The 27,504-nt window shown below is 37.4% G+C and overlaps 1 long non-coding RNA gene across 1 annotated transcript; it reads left to right on the top strand.

Annotated features, from left to right (window-relative positions):
* Positions 1 to 5,197: 5,197 nt before the first annotated feature.
* On the top strand, positions 5,198 to 19,419 carry LOC104138804 (uncharacterized). Its single transcript, XR_011135107.1, has 4 exons — positions 5,198 to 5,367; positions 10,505 to 10,588; positions 16,355 to 16,462; positions 19,083 to 19,419. It is a non-coding gene; the product is annotated as an uncharacterized lncRNA (long non-coding RNA).
* Positions 19,420 to 27,504: the final 8,085 nt, after the last annotated feature.

The following is a 27,504-nucleotide window of genomic DNA, read 5'->3' as shown; positions in this document are numbered from 1 at the left end:
ATCTGGTTTTGCTCATCAGCCCTCTATTTGCTCAGATTTAAGTGAAAAAAAAAAAAAAAAAAACAACGAACTCATTCTCCATGTGTGTCCTGCGTTATCATTTGCAGCAGTAGGTTTCCTGCTGAAGAAAGGCTGGTAACTCCCCTTCTGCTTTTCTCTACTGCAGTCTGTAATGGAGACAGAATACAATTTTCATGGCCATGTCAGCGTTCCAGTGAGGAAGTATTACGTGACCCTACATTTTATCGTGTGGTACCACCTGTCTGGGCAACACGCGATTGACTAGTCATTTTTTAACAATCAGAATTTGACCTATTTTCGGCTTGTTTAAAGGGTTCTTTAAATTCTCAACAGGACTTTAAAATGGGTTCCCTAAATTCACAGTGTCTGTTTCTATACTATTAGTTCTATAGTAGCAGTCTTCGGACTCCCAAGGCAATCCATTTTTAGCCAAGGTCACTGGGTGAGAAGGGTATTTTTCATAATTGCATTACACCGATTTGGATGATTCCAGTTTCCAGACGAAAGTGCCGTAAGCCACTGGGCCACGGCAATACCAAACGCTGTGAGAAGCGCTGGGGTTCGAGGAGGGGGAGCAAACATCTTCCAAATAATCAGCAGGAACTGTGAGACAAATCAAGCAGCCCTTACTCTGACAAAACCCTCACTGACTTCAGTGGGCGTTTTGCCAAAATAAGGTCTGCTGGATTTAGCTCTGTATTCTTCCTCCTGACAGAACAGCAGTGATTAAAGGCACAGTATCCGATTTATAACAAACATACTTTAGGAAAAAAAGGAATATAAGTATCCTTATCTAAAATAGCAACTTTCATTCATCACAAATCTATGTTCCATTAAAAACATTTATAGCAAAAACTAAATATTTTGTAAGTTTTTCTCAGCATGAACAATCAAAATACACAAGTAGTTAGCTATATATTTTTATTTTTATTAGACATCTCTGAGAGGCTGTCTTGCACAAATATAGCGCTACAGTATTCGGAGCATTTATCTTTAAAATAAAACTTTATTCATTTCTGTGTATATAATGGCATTAATTGTATTTATTATAAAAATGAGTATATTTTTACCTGTTTTTTGTATTTCCATTCCTCATGGTTTTGAAAAGAAGTATAGTTTTGCAAATTAGGATACAAAGAACCAGCATTTGCTACATGGGGAGGAATTAGCATTCTTTTCCTGCAAGCGGACCCACACATGCCAGTGTCTTATACACTGTTTCAGTTAAGTCTGTCAGTACAGAATAACATTTCATTTTAAAGCTTCTAAACTTTATTGCAACTGCTCATGTTTTAAAACCGCTAATTTATGCAGTAAGTAAGTACTTCATTAGGTCTACTTTTTAAATAGGCTAAAGCCAAATCCTGCAGATTTTGCTAATACCAGAAAAAATGTAGTAGATAGGAGTATGGAAAATGGGATCTGACCAATTTCCAGAGATTAATTCCTTTCTCTCTCCCTTCTTCCTTCCCTTGAATGGAACAAAAAACATGTCTGGCTCTTAGGAAGCAAAAATGACAAAAACCATAAAGTCATGCTTCATATACAAATAATAACAACGTAAAGGAAATAATTAAGGAATTAATCTCACTATTTCGTCTTTATAAATTGCACAACTGGTTCATAGTGAAAAAAATCAAAGAAAATTCTGGATTAAGATTTTATGCAATTAAAATTTTTTTTTAAGGCAATTACAATTTTTTTTACTGGATTATTGTTTTTTAAATAGCAGTTGAAACTTTCTAAGGTTATAAAATGTGAAAAATGCAGCAGTTTACTTGGTTTACGCTATTGCTGTATTTTCTGGCACGAAAAATAGTGTTTAGACATTTCTTTGCAGTTAAACATAGAAATGTCAGAGCCATAAATGAAGAATTACCAAAAGCAAAAAGGGCTGATTAACTTGAGATTCTAAAAATTGAAAAACTGCATGAAAATGATGCACATCATTACTTATCAACCACAATTTACATGATGCATTTCTCCAACAGTGTTCTGTGAACATTCAAAAACTTAGAATTTTTCAAACTATTTATAAAACATTATATCAACCTCCCTAATTCCATGCTTTAAAGTTTGCCATGCTTTTATAGCATATTAACAAGAAAGCAGAACTGTATCAGAACACTGAAAGTCACCCACAGACAACCTGTTCCACTAATATTTTACATTCACATTGCATCTTTTGTCCTAAAGGTTCTCTACTTCATGTCCATTTTATGTAGACTGATTGGACTGATCAAGGAACTGCATGAGCGAGCCAGGAGACTGTCAGAGCTCTTGTCAATGTTTAGTGGACAGTAATGAAAATTGGGCATTTATTATTTCATGGGTAACGACAGACAGTCCTCTCAAAATTAAATCTCCTTAGGAAAATAGCTCCCACAGCTAGCAACAATAAAACAACCTGAATTCTTCTGGCATAGGAGTGGAGCGTGGCATAGTTCGTAATGGGTTGTTAAGTGTCGTGCATACTATTCCTTTTATTTATTTATTTTTAATTTACTACACCATACTTTATGCATTTCTATGTGGAATACATCTTTTTAAAATCTACCTACACTAAAGGTTCTTTTCTGCTTGTTGATTTAATTGAATGAGCTACAGATTTATCATTAAAAATAACAAGAGGGAAAGAGAGAGCTCTTATACTGGAAAAAGCACTATAAATATTTTCCCGGGATCATTAACACAACCTTGTAACACTTCACCCCGTGTAGCGGAAAGAATTGTACAATCCTTTTATGAAATGTCTAAAAAGTGCTTGACAATTCCTTCTCAAATGAATGAATGTCACTTTCTATGTATAAATAAAACATCCTATAATTCTTAATTCTGTAATAAAAGTTATTTTCAAACTTTGAAGGGATTCACTGGCTAGAGACTTGGCAACGTCAAACAAATGTTCGACTTTTATTCTGACACTTCTTGAAGAATTTGATTGAAACTATATATGTCTAGATAACATCCAACAAAGTGCCCCTCTTGCGTTTGTTTCAAGATATTTTTGGAAACAACAGAGGCGACCTTGGATGGAGCTGCTTTTCCAATTTAGGACTTCATTTGGTCTGAGAGAGTAATTATACTCTTCAAGCCTTTTGCATACTCACAAACAAGATGGTTTTATTATTTTAGCTATTGTAGAACTGCTTGTCTGCAGTAGGTACCTTGTTAGCAGTGCCAATCTGTTTAGGGCAAGAACATTATTTTAGGTAATCAACAATCTACTTTCAAATATGCTTAGAAATAGTCCTATAGTTTATCACACCTCCCTTAAAAATTTTGTGCAATCTAAACGAACAGTAGTCCTTTACATAATAGCTTTATTTCTTTAAAACTAGTTTTAATAACTAAGCGTTAGCTTTTGTCTTTGCTTATAGACCTCAAGAATCTGGTTTCAAGCCAGGGCTCACACAGACTTGATGTAAAGTCTAAATGAGGAGAGTGGTAATGCTGGCAAATGCTCTCTGATGGGACTGCCACCTGTCCGCATCACAGCAGAAATATTGTTTGTCAGGCTTCAAGTTTAAAAGCCAAGGTTAAGAGCCAGGTTCTCTGTATATCTCGAGTTGGGTGATTGTTTTCTTCTGACCTCAGTTTGCCAGCTGTGCAGTTGTATCTGTAAATTTGTATTACATCTAATCACTTAAGAAGTTTTAAATATTTCTCTCAGTTTTTATCTAATCAATAAATTTTAATTAATTTGTGCTAGTGTCTTATAGGCATATTGCAGTCCACAACAAAATGGAATTAGTTTGTCGCAATGATAATGCAGTTTCACTGCTGTAAATAGAAACAGAAGTAACAGCGGTCATGTAATTTCTTCTGTAGAATATTTACTCTCTTCAGTAATATTTTTGTCTTGTGTTATCTAATGATCAAATAGAAGTTATAATACTGAAACCGAATCTAGACGTGCCAGTGGAATCTATTTGATATAAGTGGTATATGTGAATGCAGACGTAAATATATACTAGTCAGGAGTATATTGTTTAAATTAATTTGATCATGCTTCAGTGTCAACGCATATTTTTATTACTTTGTTAAATACTCGCTATGACTGATGGCTCAAGCACTAATTCCAGAATATCCGGTTTCCTGATTTTATGGCATTGTTACATACAGTAGTTGTGGACAGCTTAAGAGAACCAGCTGTTAATTGATCCTGTGAACCTATATGTGTGTGAGCGTCGCTACATTAGCATATGCACAAATCAGGTTAAAATAAACTATTAGGTACAGCAACTTTCCTCACTGAATGTCAAAATAATTTACAAACATCCCTCAGTAAAGTCTATTGGCAGCACAGTCAAGTAAACAAGTTACTGCTATTTTTATTATTTTCTAGATGAACAAACTGTGATGCAGAATAAAACAGAAACAGAATAAGGAAGTAAGTCCTTGTGCCTATGCCCCCCCATCCCCCCCAGCCCTGGGGTGCAGCCTCAGGGTGTGCCCAGGATCCCCAACTTAATGGTCCCCCGGAGAAGCCTGCTGAGCCCTGTCCTCCGCCTTCATGGCGGTCAGCTCTCTACTGTCAGTCTCACCATCCCTCTAGGCATTCTCATTTAGCCACCTTAACCCTCACCTTAATCTGAGGCTGGGTTTGAGCAAACACAAAGGAATGCTATAGCAAATATTGTCACAAAATTTACCAGGGCAGTAGTCAGTGTCCTAGCTTTGAGTATCCTCATCTGACCTCTGCTGCGCCACAAAAAGTAATTTATAAAAACATCTGTACATTTGCAACGTGATAATTTGTTGAAATGTGTAAATCAAAGGTCATGACAGATTCAGACAAACATAAATATGATACAGGCAAACATAAAGCCATTTCAAAGGAGCTTTTAATTAAATTGTAATGAATATAAAAGGAATTTAAAGGATAAAAAGCACCACAGCTACCTTCATTGAATCAATTGAGTCAACAAAACTAAATGTGGGATTTTATCTTACCCTGAGATCTTTTTATACTCCCAGGGAGATAAATATCTAGAGAAGCAGTCCTAAATAGAAACACTGTGTGTGTGTGTACATGTGCATGCATGCATGTGAACAAAGATTAGGCCTCTTAGTTATAAAGCAGTAGATAGCGTTTTGGAGCAGGTTTTCGGTGTATGCTTGTCCTGTGTACATTTTCAGTCTTTTACAAATGCCTGCTTTGTACTGTAGCTCAAACACATTAATTATATAACCTGGAGCAGAAAAAACAGCAAAGTTTATTTTTTCTTAAACATCTACAGGAACTGAAAAGATTTTGAATATTATCCCATGCTGTCTTTAAAAATGTAAAGAAGTGTGAATGAGAAAGCAGAACGAGAGAAAAACTGGCTGGCTTAAAACATGGTAAGAGGCTAAAGCTGGTGCTTCTGGTTTACTGCCCTGGCCAACTGTGGTCAAAGCTGCTTTTTCTACTTGCCTGGTATACTTGCCTGGTATACTCCTTCCCTGTGTTGGCATGCTGAAATTGGTTAGAATTGGACCCTCTCAAATACAAAAATATCAGATTTATCACTGGAACACTAAATTTTGCTTTTATATATGAGAACAAATCCAGGGTAACCCCAGTTAATGAATAAGCCAGTCAGTGGCGATAGTTCCTATTTAATCTGATAAATTTGGCCTTAAACAAAAACTGAAGTTTTGGTATTACAGTCGTACACTGCCAGGGGAACAAAAGCACAGTTTCCCCATGAAAAATTTCAATGTCAGCAAAACAAAACAGGTAAACGTTCATAGTATTTTTTGACAAAAACTTGAAAAATTTTGGTTTTCAACAATAAAAAAAGCTTTTTAATGCGAAGGTAAAAATTTCCAAGGCAATCTTACCCTTGCTGAAAAAACAATCCTTTAGTCAAAACAAAAAACCAAACCAACCCAAATAGCTTTCATGGCAATGTTCTCCTTACCTACCAGGCATGCAGCTTGTCACTGTGTGGTTCCATTAGAATCGGACAAACTCTCCACAGCAGGCTCAGCAACACTTACGGCATTATATTCTCCACCAAATGGCATGGATGCTGGAGTTTCATCAGGGAATTTTTCTCTGATACATCTGCATCAGAGCCAACTTTACCTGCAAATACATAGTGCTGGTACAATTTATCTTTGTCTGAAAAATCCATGTGGGTAAATCCAGGTTTTAGAGAAGGGCATTCAACAAACAGAGGGGGTTGCAGCACTGCTGCTTTACTGATACATAAATACTGAATACCTAAACACAACATTAGCTAATTAAATTGGGAGTGATTATTAGCCGAGATAAAGTACACTATAAGTATGGCTTAAGCCTGCCCTCTTACTGCACATGCTATAGTTGCTCCCTGAATACACTGAGGATGAGTTTTTCCAGGAAAATCAATCCAGCAATAACGTGCATCTGCAAGTTAAAAGACGTCCAGAAAAAATTAGATGGAGCTTCTTAAAAGTACAGGCTGCTTTATAGAGTATGTGGCACTTAAGACAAAAATTGTTCAGAAACAAAATCCCTCCACTAAAATTGTAGTGACAGCCTCAAATTTAAGCTTTCATGGATAAGACTGTTCATTTTGGTCCTTAAACTTCTCTTTTAACTGAAAGTATGACTTGGAATACACTAATGCATTCAGTAGAATCTATCTTTAGAAGGCACATACAGTAAAACAAAATTTACAAAATGTTCTTTCTGTTTCAAAAGAGAAACCACACACGCACAGGCACCCCCCAATAGACCCAAGCCAGCAGTAGTCCCAGCCAATCTGTCCAAAGCAGAGCCATCAGAAAACACGTTCTATTTAAGAGACTTTATTGTCCTATAGGACAGCTGTTTCATAGCCATTACTGCACTGACAATAAAAAATGCAGTCCCTGCATCCATGTGCCTCCTGTTGCAACCACTCTTGTGCTCTGTCAGCAAACTGCTTGCATGAATTGTCTTCAGAGTTTTGGAGAACTGATCCACCTGAAACCCTTTTTTAAAGGGTTGTTTTCAGCCCCGCGTTGTGGGCACACACATGGCTCTGCCTGCACAAGGATGGGAGAGACATCAGGGTGTGAAAGAATGGCTGCGGGGGAAGAGGATGGGGAGAGGGTTTGTATAAGCTGGTACTGCCCCCAAAACAGTGCTTTCACAACCACAGTGTGATTTTTTTTCTTCTCTTTACCTTCTGATATCACAAGCTTTATCTACTCTAGCTGGACTTTAAAAGTATGCAGGAATCTTGTGACAAGGCCTTCTAAAGTTAATGACATCTGCAGAAGCATTGATATATTGTATCAATACATCAAATACATCAAATTCAGTCTCTATGAGATACCGTATGTAAGCTTAAGCTGCCTTCACTGTCATAGAAAACTTTTTGTAGAACTGCACCTATGTCTGCAATTTCTGTTGTCCTTAGTGTGCCACACTGATTAGCTCAAGAGAGTCTGAAGACAAATTAGAAGAATAATAACTGTTTTATTAAAAAGCTCATGAGCAAAGGTGAAATCTCCCCTTCATCAGAACTTCATTCCCTAACGGGATGTTGAGTGATCACAGAGTTGAAGAACAAGACTGAAACACTTTGTCATTTAACACATGCTTACCAGGTGATCAGTATTGGTCAGGAAATTAATACTCATAACTTCTGATTAGCTTTGTCAGAGCACGATACTCCTCTCCATCGTGCGATTCTCAAGAAATGAAATAGAAAAATACAGAATAGTATTATTAATCCTAAAATTCCAAAGCTCACCTGGGCTTTTCATTTGCTAGGGAATGCTCTTCCCTCCATAAACTCATTGCCCTCCCCTCACAGAACATACGTTTCTATTAAACTAGAACAAAACGTTCTGGGAATCTGTTTTTCTAACGATTTACCTGATGGTATAAATTTGCCTAAATCAATTTCCTCATGTAATGTCTTGGACAGATCCCTTCCAGTTTCCTAAACAGGATTTTGGAACAACCAGAAAAGAAAACAGATTAGTGTACCCCAGCATTGACAGTGAGCCTTGCTCATTCTGAGGTAGGACTTCAGGAGTTTTAGTGAGTGCTACATTAACGCCCAAACACACTGCATGTATTCTGTAGGGCTGATAGTTAATATGAATTAAGAGGCAACAATAGGGAGATTATAAAAATGCTTATGCAAGAAAAAAAAAATGTGGAAAACTCCAAATGACTGAAGTGAAGTTATAGGTTATTTGATAATTCAGGTAGACAGAATATTTTTCAATCTCTTAAACAATGAAAATTTAAAATATGTAATAAATCCTACATCATCATGTCTCATATATATGGTCAGTTTAATGTATTAATGCATAGATGATTATGCACTATAACTGCATGTTTTACATATATTCCTTTGCAGAATCCATAGATATATATTGCAAAGGAAGCATTCATAACAATATTTTGCTGAGTAAATATTTTCACCCTGAGTATTATTAATAATATACATACCTAATACAAATGGACTAATAATATATGTAACCCCAAGCCATTTACGTAAGATCATTCAAATATGCTTAATCATTTATTTTTTAAAGTTCTAAAAATCAGAATGTCTGCTTATAGGAAATATTAGACTATCCTAATGATTAATAGGATAACAATTATTAGGGGAATGATTCACTCATGCTATAACCCCTATGAACTGAATGAACTAACCTCTTTTAAGTCAATGAAGTCACACCCAGCTACGAGAAAAGAGTCTGACCCAAATAATCCATAATTAGATCAACAGCTACTAACACTATTGATCTCTTGAGATTCGGAGTGGCCTCAGCTGCCCTCATTCACCACCTGCAAAACAGAGAACAGACTTCTTTCTTGAAAGTAAAGAGAAATTTTAAAAAGACATAGAGAATACTAAAATAATGATGTTGGATATCCATCTTCTTGGAAGTATCTTAAATTTTTCATGTTACCAGATAATCAGGAATCATATTATGCCTAGTCAAGAGGAACAGCAATTATATTACCGCTTATAGAACTGGGGAATCTGCTGCCTCTTAATATGCCTTGCAGGAAAACTCAGGTGCTGTTGAAATGGCTATACGATCAGGTTTTAAATGTCAAAATCACTACATAAAAGTCAAGCTGCAAAGACATTGCTTACATAAATCCATTTTTAGAAAGCCAAATAACTGGATTAACGCTGATGTTTATGAAAGAATGAATTTCTGTATTACTCTCCTATATTGAGTATTTACCTTTAATGTCTATTGCTTTTTAAGATCATGATATTCTCGCAATACTTCAAATTGGCACATTGTATTTCTAGCACTTCTTTTCACGTGGTCTACACATAAATGTAGTGCTTACATATGGCTTTGAAATCTCATAATAATATCTATTAAAGTAAAAATAAGTATTTCCATTTTAGAAACTTATGATGTAACTAAATAAAAAATGTTAAGTGCAAAAATTTGACTTTGATTTAGAATATCACAGGCTCTGATAACTACAGCTCTGATAACTATTAAATCTGGTTGAAAAGGAAACCCTTATTGGCCCCAGGCACAAATGCAATTCACACCCTTTCAAAAACTTCCTTGTTAAACCCTATTGACTGGGAACATACTGAGACACATAAGAACCTTCAGAAAGATCAGAAGGCCCTCAGACTAACTGCAATTTTTTCCCCGTTTCTATGGCATATGTTCTACCAAAAATCACAGTAAAAAGAAATTTCATGCTCAAAATTGAAATCTTTTCTCACATTCAACTCAGCCAAAATTCCTGCGGCAAAATTAAATTTGGGGTTGTTCTCAAATGGTGAGGAAGCTACAATATGGAACAATTACAAATCTTTTTACTCCTAACTGCAAAGACTGTTACTTCCTCTGAACATTTATAATCATCTGAAAGAGTCATGTGTAGCTGTCAAATAAGTCCGTTGTCCCTGCCCATAATTTTTTATGAATTTTGTTAGAAGAACTTCAGTATTTACTGATCTAGAAGAAATGATTAATCTTTGGTTTTGTAAAATGCAATGTGTATAGCAGATGGGAAATGATATTCACTTACAAACATTTACATACAAGCAACTTCTTAACCTCAGCTGAGACTCTCTTTTCTCCATGACAGATAAAAAGGTGGACTGCTACCTTAGAGACAGATCAGGCACCACATCCAAAAATTAAATTCCAGACCGGTCAAACTCAGACTGAGGAGAGAACAATTTCAGTGATTTCAGTGTCTTTGTCTTCTGCCAGTACTTTTATTTTCTTGCGGTAAAAATATCCCTAGAGGGAGAGATCTCGCTGAATTTAACTGTTTTTTGCTGTTGAGTCATTCAGTTAGTTTAGCTATCTTATGTAGAGGTGTATTTTTACAAAATGCCTACTGCATGCAGGAGGAACTCCTCTCCGAACATCTCTACCTGAGCATCAGGGAAAGAAATGAATCTGTAACTGATGACATTTCAAGGACAAGAAAAACTACTGTTCAGAGGAGAATTATCTGATTTGGTTCATGCTTGTTTTTACTTATATCTACCAATCTGCTCTCCAACAGAAGTTGCTTATTTGGGGAAATGAAGTCTGTCTCCTCTCTGGACTGATGCCCAGTCTGAAGGAAAAGTGCCATTAAGGACAAGAGGTATGTTGTTAACACATGTTAGTTAATATAATGAACTCCTACCGTTGGCAAGGCAATTGTATGGGTCATATATGTTAACTAGTTAAGGATAAATCCCGAATTTCCCATCATGCTTCTTATTTACCAACTAACATATGTTAAATCTGCCTGACTCTCAGGAGTACATATTCCAAGCTAAGAGTTTCCACATGTGCAATTTTAGAACTAATTGTTCCCAAATAACTTGTGTAGAGAAGCTCTAAGGTACAGCTAGGTTAATTTATTTTACACATGCTTACTGTGAAGTTAGAGGGCTTTATAATTTCACAAGAAATCTTGCACTTTCAGGAACAGATTGGAGAAACTTTTCCAATCTTAGTATCCTGTAATGAAGGTCTGAATAACTCCAGGTTGCAAACCAAAGTAAAACAGATTGCAGCAGACTAGTGAACAGGTTAAGAAGCAGAAAAGAACTGCTACTTTTTGCTGCAGCTGAGTAACTAAATAAGAAAAATGCCAAAGGATAAATGCAACTTCCACCTGCTTAAGGCTCAGCCTTTACTTCCAGTTTGAGGTATTTTCTATTGTAGTGATTTTGCCTTGCAAACTCTTGTTTGTAAGACGTTAAATAATGTTGATCTTCTGATGTGCCAGCTGCGGTATCCAGTAGTTACTGAATATAAACCTGAGTGCTTGCTTTCTCCAGGTCTATGTCTCAATAATATCTTTACACATAATAGTCTCTGCCTGTTGGCTTGATTTCTCATGTGGAGGGTGACAGAACATTTTGTGTTCTCTTATCTTCAACAGCAGTGAAACAGGAGGAGCTCCACAATGCGAAACCAAATCTACTGCTATTAATACAACATCCCAGCCACAGAGAAGAGATTTGTTTATTTACCAAAGCTAGAGATGCCTCTCTCTGACCTTTCCAGAGCTTGTGTGCTTTAGCTGGGAATGTATTCCTCAGAACTGGATGCTCTTTTTAAAAATATACAGTAAAAATACTCAGCTCCCCCACCCCCCAAAAACAATGGAGCCGAGGCTGTCTCCCATGCAATATCATATAACTTCGAATATTTAGACTAAGGCTAACCAGGGCAAGAGTCCATGTTCAGCTTTGATGACTTTAACTTGTTACTGCATAGGGATTACTTAACTTTCCAAAGCCCACTTGCTTTCCTTACTGCCACTCGGAGACACATTCAACGGACTACAACCATACATGGGCCCGCTTTCTGCCTGAGGCCTAACATCTGTCTGCAGCCCAGGGAACCTGTTAGTAAAGTTTTTTTTTTTTCCATTGCAGAATTAAAAAGTGCTTCCGATTGTACAGTGTTTGGTTAAAAAAAAAAAAAAAAAGACTAAGATTTTCTTCTTCTGGAATTCACCCTGCTTTGACTGTGCTTTAAACCAGTGACAATCATATACACAAATGAAAACTGGTTTAACTATATTTTTCACAGTTTATTGTATTTAGTGACCTGCCAATACAACCTAAAGTATACCTGCAAGAGTTAAATCTTGCAGGAAGGATTTGATCCGGTTTAACCAGACAGACTTAAAATCCATTTCATTAAGTTAGTACCTCTTTAGGATAGAAAGAGCCTCAGAGCCTAAGGCTCGCTTTGGTAATGCGGGCTGGACGATTTTGAAGTTCAGTTCCCTACCTATCTGTCTGTGTTGCTGCCAGAAGTTGCCTCCCTGCAACACACTTGGCAAAAATGAATGTGGGCTGACTCCTCAGCCATCTAGTCCTCTAGCTCAGCATATTAATTCAAACCACCACAGATTTCAGTACCTGGTTCATGGACTGTTTGGTATTTTAGTCTAAGCAGACAATTAATAAATTACAGAAGCATACCTGGGAGTAGGAACTGGAAATCAGAGAGGCCCTGTGTGTCCTGATTCCAGAACAATAATCATTAAGCAACACATATATAAAGGAAAATAGTCGTGCCACATCCTCCTCCTCCAACAGTTACAACAGAAAGCATCACACAGTCCTACAAAGACTCAGTCTTATCTGTTAGCTCTGCTTTGAGTGCACTTGCTTACCTGAGCCCTTCCAAAGACCAAGGCTGTAGCTGACCTTCTGAAATATTACAGTCCAGGTTTAAGGCACTGCAATCAGTTCCCCCTCCTGCCCACTGTCCTTGCCCTTGTGCAGCTGTGCCATCCCCTCAGTCATGCTGGCACTCGTGCTCATGCAGCAGGATTGCAAGCCACACCACAGAGCTGCTCATCAGAAAAGTGATAGAGGAAAAAAAATTCAGACAGTGTAATTCGGCATTCAGTTCACAGTGTGATTGACCTGTCAGCTGTGCTGGTAAAATTTCTTGTGAGGCTCAACACTGAACATACCTGGTTAAAACCAACTTCATTGTCCTGGGTAACTTTCCAGCCAGATCAGTTCCCGGGGCATGGCTGCCCAGCGCCTGCGCCCATACAGTGAGGATAGGTACACAGATGGACACCAGCAGCGAGGTGCAAGGCAGGAGCATGACTGCTGCTTTTGGCAGAAGCACCAGATTTTGGGCAGCTTAAGTTGTTTGTTGAACTATGTCTTACGTCAAACCCTCATTTGAAGTAACATTTTACTTACTGTTTTCTAGGCATTACATGTAGGGAGGGTCCCGTGGTTTGTCAAGAAGAATTACCTGTAGAACTGGAAATAAAGGCCAAGAGTTCAAGATAACTTTCTTCTCTCGATAGCCATTGGGCAATATTATCTATAAATAAAATTTTCTAAATACTGTTCTGAACCATATAGCAGCTTGGAAGGCCAAAAAACTGTCTTCAATTACTCTAGAAACTGCTTCACACTTTTGAAGGAACTGGTTTAGCAGTGATGCATCCCCTCATACCCTGACCAATTTCACACTTCATTTTTTTTATCTAAATCCAAGTAACAGGCTTTGGGGACCTTGTCTGTATTCCTTCCTACTCAAGTCTGTTCCCATCTGCCTGATCCCCTCAGTGACTTTATAATATTTCTTCTGTGTCACCAGAACTACTGCTGCCTCCCAGTCAAACTTCCCACACTGGTCTCTAAAGCTGCACTCTCTGCTTTTGCATGATCAGTTTTTTTATCTGCAAGTGCATGAATAAGGGCTTGTTTGTATGCACAAAATTTACTACCACCATTTTACAATTTGGGTTTAGCCTAAGAACTCTGTACACATAGCAAAGTTCTGTCTCCATGGAAAACTGCCAAAAAGCATCTGATCCCAATAATTAGGGGAAGGTTATGTGAGGAACCTGTGCAAAGCGGTCCATCGCCTGATTCACAGCTGGGGTTTCTCGCTGGCAGTTGAGACCGGTGATGTGAGAGGTTACTCAAGAGAGGGAGCAGATTCCACAACTGGTGGGGCTTCACCAGCCAAATTCCTATCTAGCAAAAGGTTGCTACAGCAACTCTGAGCCTCACGAGATACAGGAATTACTGTAATGGCTGCTGAAATGGCTCCCTAGCGCTCTGAAACAGGATAAGGAAAATTCTTCTCTTTGATATAAAAGGGTTACCCACTGCCACATTTTTTCTATCAGCTCTGTCCAGGAACCAGGTTTCCTGAACTTGTTCAGGAACTGATGGTTGCCCTCAGCCTCCTTACCTTTCACTCCAAAACAAGCTCCAGCTCCTCATCTGCATCTAGTGTAAACACAGAAATAATAAACCAAAACACTACAAAATAAGTACTATACATCCAACATATTTTTCTCATGGAGAGAATGAGAGAGAGAACAAATCACGTGGCAAAAATTAATATACTACTGAGTGGGCTAAATAGAATATAGAAACCTGTATGAAGCCAAAGTGTGTCTTTTCCTGACTAGAGTTAGTGGTTTTCAAAAAATACATAGATATGAAAAACCACAAACAAAGCAAAAACAGGACAAAATCCCTCATAGCTTCTCAATGACTGTCCAGTAGTTTTTTGGCTGCCTTTAGCCTAAGCATGTTTTTCTCTGGCATTTCGCCTGCACACAGGTCATTCAGTCTGTTGGACTATGTAATAAATACCAGTCAGAGACGATGCTTTAGACAGAATGGGAACACTTGTTATCTAAACAGGACCTTAGTCTAGAAAGGGGTGGACTAAGGATAACTGGGGCACGGATCCAGCAAATATCAGCATATTCCATAAGCACAAGAACTCCCTAAATTGCTCCCATTTCCTTCCCTTTTTCCCCTGAGCAACCCAATCTACTCCAGAAGCCAAAATGAAAACATAATCAACTATCTGAAATAGAACCTGTATTCACCTGAAAATAACTGAATGACTTTCAAAATTATTTCTTTTAAAGAGCGGTCATAACTTTTTTACACCTGGTCTGTTTAAACCTGAACGTTATATTCTGGCCCCAACAAAAAAGACCAAATTCTTCTACGTACAAATGCAGTAAAATTGATGGAGTTACCTCCTGGCTGTATTTGGCCCAACACACCTAGAATATCCTTTGGGATTGTTCAGCTCTAAGTATTGGACTAATGGAATCTCCTGCAGTTGCCAAATGTTGTAATGCTTGGTGTCAGCACGTGGCAGTTTCTGAGTTTTTGACACAAGCTGGATCTCTTCTTAATAGACCATATCATTGGTTTCTTAGCTTTTGCCAGGTCTGTGAACTTCTGGATTAACTCTGAAAAGACTGAGAACAAACTATGCTTTCAGTGGGTCAAAATATCTTGCTCAAGTCAGAGGAAAATGTTTCTGCTTTCCTCAGTTTGGTGTCTACTGTGAAGATGATTTTCAGAGATCAAGAAAAGCATGTAATTTTTAAAACAAATCATTTGTTAACTAAGGATTTCCTGCATTTTTCTGTTTTATTATTTACACTGTGTTCTGGACCTTGTGAAATCACTGTTTAACTTCCAATATTATTTATGGAAGCCAGCCTGTTGCTGTTTCCAGGTCTTACAAAGAGCTTTCAGTTTGCAGTTTCAATACCCGGGGCATAGTCCTGGCTTAAATTAATCAGCTAAAAAGTTACATACTATAAGTATTTAACCCTCTCATACCCTTTTTGAATCTCCACAGGTAGAACCTTTCCTACAGGCTCTATGCTACCTTGGTAGAGTCAGGTACCTGAGTCCTGAAAGCTCCTTTTCGCGACAATTTAGAGATCATGATTGTACAACCTTCTCAGTGCAGCAGGGGTAAATACTAGTTTAGGAGCATATCTGTTGTGCACAGAGAGAAATCTGAAATATTACCATCTCACTTGTCGTTACTAAATGCCTGAGTATGCAAACAGATTTTGGGAAATGGACAATTTTTATGAGGCTTTGAACTCTGCCACTATTGATCAAAACTCTTCAATCCACAATAGAAAGAAGAAGTAGGCAAGGAATAATGATTTAGCAAACCGGTTCCAACTTCTGTGCTGCCACTGTGATCACTTTGACTTAGATTCATAGTGAAAAAATCAGTTTAAAGTGTAACCCTCCTCAGCACACAGGCCCCGGCTTTGCATGCTGTGGCACCAATCACAGAGGCATGTAGCACATTCCCATGTGCTACCGTTCACAGACGCATAAAGTGAGTACAAAGTAGCTTTAAAATGCTAGCAAATCAGCTTTTTACATTACTTTTGCATGACTAGGAATGTCTCTGCATATGGTGCAAGGCAGTTCAGAATCAGGTCGATGAAAATTTATGTGACTGCTGTCTAAGTGGGGTTGTTAACGGTTGCACAATACATACTATTAATGAATAGAAGAGGATGAGAGAGAGCAATAATAAGTAACTTATTTAATACTCAGTCAGGTTCTCCTTTCACTTACAGTCCTCCTGTCTGACGCCCAGAGCTTTGTGTCATATGACAGAAGACACATGGCATCATTGCGTAAACTTCACCATGGCATCGCCCAGGAGTCTCCTTCTAGGATAACAGGTAAAGGTTACAATCTGCTGATAACCCATGTGGATATCAGTAGGATGGAATACAATCAGTTGCAAATGCTTTTTGGCATACCTAGAGAAATACATCTCCAAAGGCTCTTCTTAAAAAAGAAAGTATTAAGATTGCAAAATCAAATATTTGCTGAAGTTATAAAATTTCAGGGTTAGAAAAAGAAGCTAGTAATGACGTAATTAAAGATTACTGTAGGGCATATGCATGGAAAGGCAACCTTTATTCTGGCATTTTCTAACTTCAGTGTGCTTGATTTTGCAAATTATTCATATTTTGACAGAGATTTTGTATATGTAAAATGTACATATTATATATAGAACTGCATTCATCTCTGATATATTTTTGCCTCATAAATACAGTTTTCTGTTTCTACATTAGAAACAGTATTAACATATTCAGAGGCCAGTTGCTAGATTTATCAGTTTCTTGATAATCTAAAGGCTGGAAGGAATGAACTGGAAATGGAGCCTGGATGTGCTCAGCCCCTCCAAATTTCAGCCTTACCTAGCATTTTTTCCAAAGCCACTCAGATAAATTATCTCAATGTCCTGAGGTAAAGTGATTGCTAGATTCTCTTGTCTAGGGGGTCTGGATTACTGAATTTTTTCCCTCTTCTTTTGCCACAAAATTAGGAAGTCGAATGTTAAAACTGATGAATAAAATGAGTTTTCGCTATTTCACTAATTTTAATTTCCCAAACAATGCAATGTTGTACCGCGAATTTCTAAATAAAAGAAGCAGATTTAAAAATGCTTCTTTAGCAGAAACATGGCTTATTTATTTCAGTATATAAGAAGCCATATGCAGACTACACAAAGAAAAAGTAACACGGTAAATCTGAAATACTCCTTATGTAGAATTAGAAAAGTGGAAAGAGGAGTGGAGGAGACACACTAATTCATCTTCTTCCAAGTCATATAAGAATGACATATATTTATTTGCAGTTTAACAGATTATTTAGTCCTTCAGAAGAAAGCAAAAAAAAGTTTCCTATAAATTTTTCCCTGTAAATGCTTGAAAAATCCTTCCAGTTAATAAATTAACGTGAAAGTGAAAAGAACATTTTTAACTTTTATTGCATTTGAATTCTGAATTATACATGTGATTATAAGATTTATTTGCGTTCATGTTCTCTTTCTGTGATGTAGATGATCTGAGAAAGTAGTGAAACACTGCTGCTCTTTGTTACTCTGTTACTGTTCTTTATCTCAAAGCACTTCAGAAATAAATTTCACTGTATCTTGTGCATACACTTTAGTTCCATTTAATTCAATGCAAAACTGAGGCACACAGAGCCAGGCACGGAGGCTTCTGTTAAATCTGAGAACGGAGCATAGAGTCTGCAACATTCCATCTGTATATCCATTCCTAAACCTTTTCTCTTCTTTCTTGCATATGTATGCATATGCATATATATCAGAGAGAAAAAAAAAAGACAATGCACTAAACATCCTCTGACACATTTAGAGAACTAATCTGTCCACAGACCACAGAAAATACACATTCAAGATGCCAAGAACGCTAAACGTGTTAGTATCAGGAAATCCTGATGGCCACTGTTGAGAGGTTAATGAACAGTAATTGTGTACATTTGCTGTTACTCAAATATCACTTCCTTATGACAATATGCATTACTTAATCTGCAAAGGTCAATGAATTACTCTCTAATTCCTTCCAAATGCCTGTGCAATGAACTTTGCCATTTTTAATAGAGATTTCTCAGTAAAGAACTGGTGGTGCAGGTTTGAGGCTTATAATACCTCTCAAAGTGAAAACATCTTTCATCACAACGTATTTCTAGATTTACCCATATAGCTTCATAACTATCAGACCTAAGCTGAGACTTCCCTATACAGTTCATTCACAATTTGCACAGGACCTAGCACACACTAAGCATATAAAGAGTCAAATTATTGATGTCTGAATCCTCTTGCAATGTAAATATGACCAGTCAATGTCTTGATCCCCAAGCACAAACACAAAGGAAAGGTGAGATATGCTACCATCTGACATGTGATATTGTTTAACCATGATTTGGGTGAACAACCTATTCTGCATTGTCAGTTGGATCACCTAAAAAAAGAGGCCCTAAAGTGGAGATATTGCAGCTTGTCAAAACTGCATAAATACACAGAGAATGGTCTGAATAAGCACAGTCCTAATCCTGCAAGCTACACTGCATAGCTGCTGACTTTCCTTCTCACTCGTGTGGTGCTCCATCTAAATCAGTCATGTTTGTATGGATACTCAAAGCAGCTTACAGGTTTGGGGGCTGTATTCTGAACCAGTGTGGATAGTTGGAATAGCACTAGAAATCTCCATGTATAACCAGGACGGCAGGGTTTAACTTAGCAGGTAGTGGAATGTACAAGCACAGCACAGAGACAAGACGGGGGAATTAGGCTGCTGGCAAGTAGCAGCTGAAAGCTGATTGAATACAACAGATTGGGCTTTCACACTGGACAGATAGGCAGCAGCTACTTAAATGGAATATTAAGAGTTTTACTTTTCATTATTTCCAATCCTTCCAGCTCATGCAACTCAGTATGGCATGTATTTTGGCTGCAATTAATTATTTTCTGTTTCTGTATCAATGCAGTTAAATGAAAGCGGAATGGTTTGTTGAAAATGTAAGCGTATTTAAAATCATTTTCTTCTAAGCGCTTGGCTTCTTTCTTCAAACAGCTGTCATGTAAGTAACCGAATATATGCCTCAAAATGGTTTATTTTCTCCATTTCAATTGGAATTTCTTTCTGAAATGGCACTGCCCTGAAAGCCAGAACAAATGTTAGTCATCGTGCCCCATGGAAGGCCATGAAACTCTAGAGCTAGAAGTGGAAACTTCATGCCTTCGGGGAATATTCCTATCTTCCCAATTAGGTATCATTTACTTCTTGGTCTGGAAGGACCTGAGATTGTGGCAGTTCTATGTATATTTCAGCTTTTTCTAGAAGTTATTGAAAGTATATTAGTTATAAGTTTTATCTTAGATACTTGTGTAGTTAGACTTTTGATAGCCAGAACAGCTGCTTTTCACTTCAGAGAAAAAAAATTACTAATAAAGATGTTAGACTTCTCTCAAACATCTCTGAAATAATAAAGTGACCTTCCAAAGTCATGTTTCATCAGACTGTTTTAATGCAGCCACTTCCAAAAGTGAGCACTTGAGCCTTATTTTCATATCTGTATTCTTTTTACATGATACTCTCCTTGTATGAAGACTGGGATCCCTCATCAATACTAATTTGATCTGGATCAAGGGTGGACACATAATAGCATTTGTGACAAATGGAACAGTACATATTGTATGACATTTATTCAGCCTGTGAGAGGACAGATACATAAAGATTATAGCAACATACAATAAAAAAGGTTCATGTAGACAACACATGATCTAGTATAAAGACTGCCCGCTGGCAAAAAGCTAACCCAACAAAAAATTTAAAGAATATTTTTACTGGCACGGTGAATTTATAGCCTGAGATTTTTACATTCTCTTTATTAAGTAATCTCAATATTTGCTTCTTATTTCATCATAATTGGGAAAGGAAGAATGTCACCAAACTGCAGTTAGAATGAATTTAAGTGAGTCCATTTCTTAGTCATGATAAAAGAATTGATTCTTCTAGGAGCCAAAATAGCAAAAAAGTAAACTACTGGTACTACCTCTCTTTACCATGGTATTCAGGTCTCTTTTCTGGATGGTTTAGAAGGAATGAAAATATACAGAAATACTAACAAACCACAATTTCATATGTGTCAGCCAGGATCAAACAAAAGGATTAACTGGAAAAAGTCATGGTTTTAGGTAGTAAACAAAGCTTTCCAAGTAAAAATTGTAAATGTATAGGAGACAAGCAATGCCATCAAAAAGTCTGGCTTGCCACCTAGCAGCAAGGGAGATGTGTAGCATACCTGCCTAGCCACATGGAAAGAAGTAGATCTTTCTCTTTCTCCCGTCAGCCAAGATGTCTGTACAGAAAGAAAAATACAGAAGCAATATCGTAAGTTAATGGCTCCAGCACATTATTTTCAGCACAATATGGCTATATGAAATGGGCAATTTTAATAATATTTCAGGGCCTTAGCAGGTGTTGCCATGTAGAGCAACAGAGCAAAATTGGTCATAGCATGTTATGGTATTGAGTGCTGACCATGACTCCAAGTTTTCTTATGGAAGATGAGCAGCCTTGGAACAGGCTTTGACAGAATGCCTGCAGGAAGTATGACTACTATGACAGTCTGTGTGGATCTTTTGAAAAAAATAGGTACTTCCCTCTCTTTAAGGGTCAGTCTAAGCAGTTAGGATCTTCCAGCTTCACACAGCAGCAAGGGGTTCTGCATAGCAAATATGAATTAGCTCATGTGCTCATCCCTTCCCACAGCTGTCATAAACAGGTGCTATATGAACACGGGCCAGAAACAATTCATGTATTTCTCCTTCTCAATGAGATTTTCATTCTTTCTTCTTGATCTTTTCCGCGGCATTTGAAATGCGAAAACTCTCTGATGTGTAAGGTAATCAAGCTCACATTTGGGAATGGTACGTGAATTCAAGGTGCAGCCCTAAGGCTTAGGCCTGAAGGAATTGCAGTTGTCCAGAGATCTGACAGAACATGAAAAAGTGAAGAGAGAAATATGCAGAACGTGTTGTCATTGCTAAATGTGAGAAGAGATGGGCATTATTTGATTGATAAAAATAGCATGGGGAGGTAGAGGTGCATGTGAAATATGAGCTGGAATAGTAGTGATTTACACTCGTTTTGCACAGGTGTGAAGAGCTACATACGCATTGTTCTAGTTTAATGCTGCCACAGGACTCTCCAGATGAAGGCAGCAGCAACCAGTACCGCTGTGCCCGTGCGGGGTAGCAACAACGCTTGCAGTATTCTTTGAATGACCGTTGCAGGCATTCTGGCTGTCACACCTAAATTATTCCTGGAGTACCTGCTGCTCCTCCTCCACTGGCTGCATGGCTGACTGAAGCTACAGCCTGGCCCTAATTTTGCAGCTAGTCTGAACAAGTACAGTAAACAGTTCAAAGCATTCCTGGCACAGTGAAGCAGACATGAGCAAGAAATGTCTTTTAGCAGTTGATATCCAAAAGAGACAGAATATATTCTCCAGTTATGAATTCTGGAAAAGAATGATGAGTTACGAACTCCAGACAGACAGTTTGTACTGTACCTTCCACTTCAGCCAGAGATGTGAAACAGATTCTTGAATTTGCAGTCAGAACAAGGTAGGACAATGTTTGCTAATGCTTTTGCTCTCTATTTGTAGTGACCGGAAATGAAAATCTATTTTCTCCACAGTGGGGCAAATTTTAGTCCAAGCTTCATTTTACTATTCCATTGAAGACAACGTTACACAGTTATGTCCAAAGAGCTTAACTTGGGACTGTATATGTTTTTCACTTTTTCTGTACTATAAAAAAGAAAATTAGATTGCTTTATTTTTCATTTTACTTAATCATCCTCTCATACCTTACATTTATCTGTCTGCCTGTGTATCACTATACCATCTGTGAAGGTTGTAGCTAAGTGCCATTATTTTTATTTTACAAGTAGGGCACAGAGAGACAACATGCTTATTCACATAGGCCAGGGACAGAGCTAGAAACAGAATTGTGGTTTGTTAGTTCTAATCCAGTGCTTATTAACAAAAAGTATAATTATAAACCATGCACCATCCTCATCTACTATGCACTTGGATTTAAAACATTATTTTGCCCCCGTTCAAAGAAATGACATGATTTCTCCAGTTGGCTTTTTCTCAGAGCTATGCAGCTGGAGTACAAAAGTGTTCTGAAAAGTCCCAACTGAATTTCAGATGAATATCAGAAATAGGCAAGGATATACATGATACATGCAGAATATGTATCTAGGGAAATCACAGAGGATCTAATTTCCACTAGTTGGTTATACATAAATTATTTAGGCAATCTTAGTAAGCCTGTTTAGCTGGAGGCAAAGATATCTATTTTAGGTGCACTTAGGGTCAGGATTAACTCATGAAACTTGGATGGCATTGCTCATAAAACAGCTAGAATCATATCAGCAACCTCATTCATAAGTGAGGCAGTCTCATTTTTGCTATCCCTTTGAATTTTTTTTAATTTTTCCTTAACAAAGGGGACAATTTTTTTGAAAATCATGTGATAAATGTCTTACAAAACTATACTAAAAACTATTTAGGGTGACTGGAGAAGGAACAGGACGGAGAGCCAGGAGACTATTTCTATTTCTAGTTCTGCCGTAGATTGTGTGACTATGACTTTGAACCTCAGCTCCCATTTTTGTGAAACGGGGATGATAATACTTACTAGTCTCTCAGGGATATTGTATAATATAATTTTCATTAAGATTTATGAAATCTTTGAGATCCTTGATTAGAAGAAGTTGCAAAACCAAATTATTAATCAAGTAATAGTAATCACAGTATCAGAATTACTATTAATAAAAACAATAATGTTTGTTAATTTTATTAATATTAAATTATAATCTTGAGAGCACAGTTCTCTCAAAAACCCCAACCTGCTCATAGCAAAAAGATCATAGCAGCACACTTCTAGGAACAAGAATGCTGCCAGTATAGTTTCAACACGAGAGTGGAAAAGAATTCTTGAAGTTCTCAGTCTGAGTAGGTGGTAAAAATGAATACCTTTTCAATAATGCTTTGTGACACAGGAGCAGAAGTGGCTTTAAGAGCTTAACAGTATTTTTAAAATATGACTCAGGAGAGGTGTTTTTTTTTTCCTAAGGGAACTGGAAAAAAAAAAAAAAGAAGTCAAATAATTTTTTAGAAACCCAGAACCTTGAAATAGAGCAAGTATTGTAGGTCAGGATAATTTGAGTGAGCATATAACACGCATTGACATAGAAGAAATCTATGCATAAACAATAGAGAAAAACAGGTTTATTATATGAGAAGCCTTGAGCTCTGACAGATTAATAGTTAGGATTTTTGTTCTCTTAATAACCAAAAACTACTACAGGTCATTCCTGAGGTCAAAGACGCTGCAGCAGTATATCATCTTCATGAAATAACTATATTCATTGTATTGAACGGTAGGAATGAGGTGAGGAAGTAGAAACATGGAAGATCAATGTGGCAGTTATTCCACTAGAGAAAATGTGTTCAGACTTGGTTATAGTCACATTAATAGAGAGTGAAGGCAGTCCAGCAGTTCCTCTTTTCCTCCTGAACAGCCCGTGTTAGGAAACCGTTGGAAAGACCTTAAGAGGGGTAGTGAAAGGTGACAGACACAATGTAATTGCACCCATTAATCTTACCACAGAAATACTGCCTTTTTAAAAATAAAACCCACACAGGTTGTATGAATCAGTGATTCTTACACAGATTTCTGATGGTCCAAACTGGAAGCATATAACTGGTAAAACAAACAACATTTGGTTTTCATCTCTAATTTTGTCTTATTTCATAGGAGAAAAAAGAATAAAATAAAAGAATTTTAACATATTTTGGAAATTTTCAATAAATTACATAACTAATAAAAGAGCTTGTTTGATGGTACAGGAGGATTTTATCAATGTGTGAAAACCCAAGGGTGTCACTTCACTATGTCAGTAATAACTATGTATGAGTTTGGAGGAAATCCTCCACAAGATACACAGAAAGTAACTTCAGCTTGTGTCATATCACAAAATGTCACAAGTCTAATAAAAGCGGTAATCATGTGCCATTAGTCCCCAACAATGGTTGAAAATGAAGTAATCTCTATGACTAAGAAAGGCTTTTAAATCTTGCATTATTGCTACTCACCTACCTGCAGCATATATGGATGTCTTCCTTTCAATCTTGGAAAGTGACTGACTTGTCAGTTTGATTCGGTAAATATATGCAATGACAGCCACTCATTGCATAAAGGGAGTTGTTTGTTATACAGTACTATAACACTCAAATAAAAGAAATATATATTATTTATACTATCTAGATTATAGTCACTGATAGAATCAAGAGATGTAAAAAAAAAAAAGGTTTTAAAATTCAGATGGTTGATTCTAATCTAAGAGTCTTACTATACAACCCCTGAGTAAATAGCTGATGTGCTGAACAGCTCCATAGAAGGGGAAAAGACAGAAAGCTGCCACCACTGAGCTACTTTCTGGTTGCCACTGATGTTCACAGACTAATATGAACGTGCTCTATAAGCATGGCTGTTTGTGTACTTTCCTTTAACATCCTTCTTTCCTTCAGCCATCCTATCACAGACAAGACCACACAAAGCACAGGGCACGAGCGCTCTCCATTTTGTTTTCCTTTCAGTGCAGAAGACTTTGGTTCTATCTCTATAAATACCTATGAAGCAGGAAAGGAATTTGAACTTATTGTGCCCCTAGAGAGGGATACAATGGTACTATAAATCTACAGTAATTATTGCCCTGCCTTGCAGCTGGTAGTTTCCAGGACTTGTCATTATCCCATTAAGTATCAGACTAACTCACTTGAAGCTAATGAATGTAGAATCAGGGTGCATTACATGTTCAAGAGACTGCAAGGTATGCTCTGCAGCATGTTAGCATTTTTGTGTCTAATATACTCAAGAGCCACAAAAAGAAACCATCCAATATAATTAAATGATGTCTTAATACTATGTGAAACTTGGCTGTGTTATATGTGTGTATATGTGTCCAACATGGAATTATGTTCTCCTGAATGCCAAAGACCACAAACTGATAGCTTCAAAATTGGATTTTCTTTACTCAGGAAATGGTAGCCCATGTTCTATAGCAAGACAATTCAACTGTCATGGTGCTACTAAGTTCCATGGGGAAGTACTACGCAGTATGACAACAGCTATGACATCCCAATTGGCCATCAATTTGTTACAGATATAAAGCACAGGGCAGCTCTATAACACCTTGCAAACAACAAACTCCGTTATTTTATACATGTCATTGTTGACCTCACACATCCCTGCAAGCTTGGTAGTACCCCTAGCCCGTTCTACAGATAATGAAATTGAGATCCAGAAGCACACAAGGGATATTTCCAAGGTGAAAAAAATGGCAGCTGGCTGAGAAACTAATCAGAATTAGACCTTAATTAGATGGAAAATTCAGGTCAGGATGAGAACAGGACTCAAATCTCATGGGCACAGATCAGTGCTTTATTTCTAGAGTTGTTGTGCATTTTTTAAGATAGCAGTCAAACTGATTTCCCTTTAAGAGAATTAACTTGGACACTGAATAAGGATAAAATTATTTTTTCAGATATGCATGACGAATCTTAGTTCTGACATAATGTTGCTCTCTCCCATACTTCTAGATCTCCCATTGACCTCACTGCTAGGATAGACAGACTTTTCCAAACAGGGGAACAGAGATGATTGTGGCAAATATTCTAACAGAATCTTCAGTGAGAAACCAGGTGACTACCACTAGGATGCAGAAATAAAAGAAGAAATCTACCAAGCCAAACAGTGATCTGTTACAGCTAGTGCCACCGAGATCAGAATCTGACTCACTGTCTCTTTTACACTGTCAAGGCAGCAGGCAGCTTCTCCGTGCAGGAACAGTGATCCAGTTCTAGAAATCTCCCAGCTGCAACGCTACCCTTTGTGTTCACAGTCCCTGGGTCTCTGTGGTAGTCAAATTTTACCTGCTGGTTGACGCAGGATACAGAAACACACATTGTCTAGGAATAAAAATGATAAAGAACAAAGTCAGATTATCTTAATTATCTAAAATCAAACTTATATTTAATCACTGATTTTTCTACTGGGTTTGCATAACTGCTTCATCTCAATATTTTAAGCATTTTGCTGTTTAAGCTATAAGCTTCTTAAAGAGGGAGAGGGGAAAAAAGCTCTTGACATAATACCGTGAAATCAAAGAGCAAGCTGACTGGAAAAAACAGTAACTATATTTAAACCGCATTATCCTATCACAGAACTGCAGTTTTAAAACCTTTCCACTTTGAAACAGCACTTTTGTGGTATTTTAATACATTTTAGTAGATTTCAAGTAGCTGAAACATTTTAATAACTGTAATTTCAGAGGAATAAAATAGTACTGTAGGAGGAAGAAGCAAATGCCCTCATTTGTCACTCATAAAGCCTTGTATTTGAAATCAGTTGGGGTACACAAGAGCAGTGAGCTTGGTGGTCACAACCTAGGCCCCACTAGGCAATTAGCCAATCTGAAAAAATTGCCACGGAATTTGGCGCAGTCAAGAAGAATGCTGAAACTTTGTCTATGTCCACTGAAAGAGATCTAGGCCTGAAATAGGAAGGGTACTACAGGTTAGGATTCAGGTGTATTGGCTCAACAAACTGACATTTTGTGTAGTGCACTTCTGTGTAAAAACCATTAATCTTTTTCTTTGAAACTTGAGCTACAAAACATACGTTTTTGTGTGTAGCAAGAGACAATTCACATTATGACCAGTAATTCTACTGTGAATTTGTTTTGCAGCAATATGGATGAATTAATGTTATTGCAATTTGAAAGACCGCATCCTGCAGTCCTCTCTCAAGCCAAATTCCCATTTACTTCAATTAGTAAGCATTGCAGGAACAGTTTTAATGCTGCTGCCTGATGCGTTGGCTTCTTATTCTAATATATTACAGTGAAAAAAGATAGTGGGCCAAATGCATGAATGGTGTACTTCCATTATGTGAATGGAATTTCATCAAGGACAAAGCTGGCCCATTTTGTTGTGTTTCTTTCCAAGGTAACACTCTAAAAACAAACTGAAACTTCACTTGGTAGCAGCAAAATAAAATTGGTTTCCTTTTTCCTTGCAGATGGAGAATGTAAAGTCATCTGCACCTGCTGGAAGCATTAATCTCCTGGAAGCTTTCATGGGCTTGTACTGCTTAGTAAGAGCTGAGATGCCTTCATTCTGATTTGGGTCAAGATAACCACCTTCTTTAAGAGACAAGACAAATTTCTCAGGAAACTTTATGAATCCCTGGATAGCAATGGGAAATAACACTGATTCCAGTTCACAATTCTAAATGTATGTGATATCAAATGATGCCAAAATTATCAGG

The sequence above is a fragment of the Struthio camelus genome, chromosome 17, assembly GCF_040807025.1.
Source record: "Struthio camelus isolate bStrCam1 chromosome 17, bStrCam1.hap1, whole genome shotgun sequence".
Lineage (NCBI taxonomy): Eukaryota > Metazoa > Chordata > Aves > Struthioniformes > Struthionidae > Struthio > Struthio camelus.
This window is presented reverse-complemented; position numbering and strand designations above follow the sequence as displayed.